Raw genomic sequence first — 3,466 nt, forward strand, 5'->3', positions numbered from 1 at the left:
CTCAGGATAAATCCTGAGGGCATTTCACTGACCTTCTCAGACCGAAAAGCTACAACTCTTGTTGCACAGGTCCTGCTTTACCTTGGTCTTAACCATCAAGCAGAAAAGTATGAAGACGAAGTATAGGAAGTAAAGCCATGTTGTTATGTTGAACTGTGGAGGACTCAGGTCAATAATTTCTGACATTGCCAGTTAAACAGAAGACCCAGTGCTATTATGGGCTACTGGACTCTTTTAGAATATTTTGCTGAGTTTACATACCTATAATATTCAATAACGGAACTTAGAAAAAATGGGGTATACCGATGAATGTCTATTTTGCATCTGTGTATTCAAAGTGGTTAGGATAGATATATAGTTGCATTCTCTTAATGAATAGAATGATTTGTTCTAATGATGTTTGTAAATAGGATCACAAGTCTGCATCCTGTACAGCAATTAACCACTAAGAAGAATATATGCAGTGTATTATTTGTTGAAACTATACTTCCGATTTGATTTGAAACTGTCTCATTTCTATCTGTTTATCAATAAAACTTTGAAAAAAAATCTGCAGTCAAAAAAATAAACAGCATCAAAGACAAAAAAATATATAAATAAAAATAAATACAAATAAAACTTGGTAAAAGTTTTTGGAGTATGGCCATTTTCCAACAATGTTTGTTCTCCATATCCAAGAGCAAGGAATATGTTTCCATTTTCTGATATCCTCTTCAATCTCCCTTTTCAGAGAACTGTAATTTGCAGTGAATATATCTTTTACTTTCTTTGTTAGATTAATTCCTATGCATTTCTTATCTTTCTTTCTCTCTTTTTTCTTTCTTTCTTTTTGGTCTTTTTTTTTTTTTTTTTTTGGATGCTATTGTGAAGGTTGTTGATCCCTTATTTCTACCTTAGTGAATTTGTTGTTTGTTTACAAGAATGCTAGTGATTTTTGAGAGTTCACTTTGAACCCAGCTCCGCAACTGAATTTGCTTATTAAAGTCTTTCAGTAGAGCTTTTTGGGTTTTCAATGTAGAATATCATGTCATCTATGAATAACGACAATTCAACTTCTTTCTTTCCTATTCTTATTCCTTTTATTTCTCTCTCTTGTGTAATCTATCTGGCTAATATTTCCAGAAAGCTATTGAATAGAATTGGTGGCAATGGACATTCTTATTTTGTTCCTGATTACAGAGTTTTTGTCTATTCAGTACAATCAGTATGATGCTGGCTGTTCGTTTGTCAAAGATGGCTTTTAGGCCAGGGGAAATAGCTCAGCGGCATGAGCACCTGCCTGGGAAGAGCAAAGTCCTGAGTTTGATCCTCAGTATCACCAAAAATGAAAGAAAGAAAGAAAGAGAAAGAGAGAGAGAAAAGGGGAGGGAGAGGGAGAAAGAAGGGAAGAGGGGGAGAGGAGAAGAGAGGGAGGGAAAGAGAGCTTTTCTCAGATTCAGGTAAAGACCATCTACTCTGATTTCCTGTAGGTTTTTTAAAATCACGAATGAATGTTAGTCTTTGTCAAAATCTCTTTTTGATCTATTAAGATCATCATTCAATTTTTGTCTTTGGCTCTGTTGATATGCTGTACTACCTTTATTGTTTTGCCTATATTTAACTTTCCCTGGACCCCTGGGATGAATCCCACTTGGTCACAGTGTATAATTTTCTTGATGATGTGTTACATTCTATTTGCTACTAATTTATTGAAAATTTACATCTATATTCTTTAGAAAGATTGTCCTGTAGCTCTCTTTTTTGGTTCTCTCTTTCTCTTGTTTGGGTGTAAAAGTATTGTTTGCCTCCAGGAACGATATAGGAAAATTGCTTCACTTTCAATTTTATAAAATTGTTTGAGGAGTATAAGCATTAAATTTTCTCTTCATTTCTTGTAGAATTCAGCCATGAATTCTTCAGGACCTTGGCTTTTCTTTGTTGGCAAGTCTTTTACTACATTTCTGGTTTCATTAACTGATATTGGTTTATTCACATTTTTATATCTTCTTTTATATTTTTATATTTTTAATTTTAAAGAGTACAAACTAGCATTAAAACAAAAAATTATATGTGATACAGAATTTCACTTAACAAAGTAATATGAATTTCACAGTATTTGATGTAATGTATGGTGTTGTCTTCCCACAAGTTATTCGTATTACCAGATATGTGCATGTAAAATTGGAAGAAGAAAGAAAAAAGGAAATAGATGTATAAAAAATTGAGAAAAGGCAAAATTGAAAAAAGTAGCTGAAACAAATTAAGCACTATCTGCTCCTTTCCATAGAATAGCAGAAATCCATAGTACAGTTGACCAAACCATCCTACTTACACACACAGATAACTCTCTTTACCCACTCCCTCTCCTGTCCTCAACTCAGTAATTGTTTCCTCTTGAATAAGTTCATTCCCTGTTCCCAATTTATTTGTTGCACCCTTCAAATTCCATTTTTGCTTTCAGGTTCTGACACTAAGGAGAAAACTAGGGGTCATACTCTTAAGTTTTTTATATCTTCTTGATTCAATTTTGATAAGTAGTATGTTTCTAGGAATTCACCCATTCTTCTATTTTCTATCCTTTCTGTTTCTCTATTATTTCTGTTTTACTCAAGTAAAATTTTTGAACTAGCTATAGATGATCTTCTGAATTTCCACAATCCGTAGTGATTTCACCATTTTCATTACTTGTTGCATGAATTTGAATTTTTCCTTAACTTTTTTGATAAGAGTAATTAGAGGTTTATAAATTTCATTTATTCAGTCTAAGCACCAACTCTTCAATTCATTAATTCATTGTATTGTTTTTGTAGTCTCCATTGAATAAGTTTTTGGTGTGATCTTATGATTTCCTCTCTTCTTTGAGCTTGGGGTTGAACTTGCTCTTCTTTGTCTAAAAGATTGATGCGCAACATTAGGTTCTTTACCTGTGCTTGTTATGTTTTCCTGATACAAAAGTGCACCACTAGAAACTTTGCTCTTAGGATTGCTTTCATTGCACCCCACAGGTTCCATTAAGTTGTATTTCCATTTTTGTTTGATAGTATATATAGTTTACTTTCTTCTTTACTTTCTTCTGTGACCTGTTGTTTGCTTGGGAGGTATTATTTCATTTTTATGTGCTTACGGAGCTTTTGTGTGTTTTTTTGCCATTAATTTCCAATTTCATTGCACTATGGTCAGATAACATTCATGGGATAATTTCAAATCTTTCACATTTACTTGAATATGTTTCATGGAGTCTATTTTAAAGAATGTCCCATGTACAGCTGAGAAGAATGTGCATTCTCATGTTGTTGGGTAGAACACTGTAAATATCTACGAAGCCCATTTCTTTACAGGTTTGATTTAGTTATTATTACTATTTTTTTCACAATATCATGTGCTTTATTTATTTTTTTTTCTTTTCAAAGTTTTATTGATAAACATATAGCAATGAGACAGTTTCAAATCAAATCGAAAGTACAGTTTCAACAAATAATACACTGCA

Source organism: Octodon degus, unplaced genomic scaffold (assembly GCF_000260255.1).
Source record: "Octodon degus isolate 3935 unplaced genomic scaffold, OctDeg1.0 scaffold00190, whole genome shotgun sequence".
Taxonomy (NCBI): Eukaryota; Metazoa; Chordata; class Mammalia; order Rodentia; family Octodontidae; genus Octodon; species Octodon degus.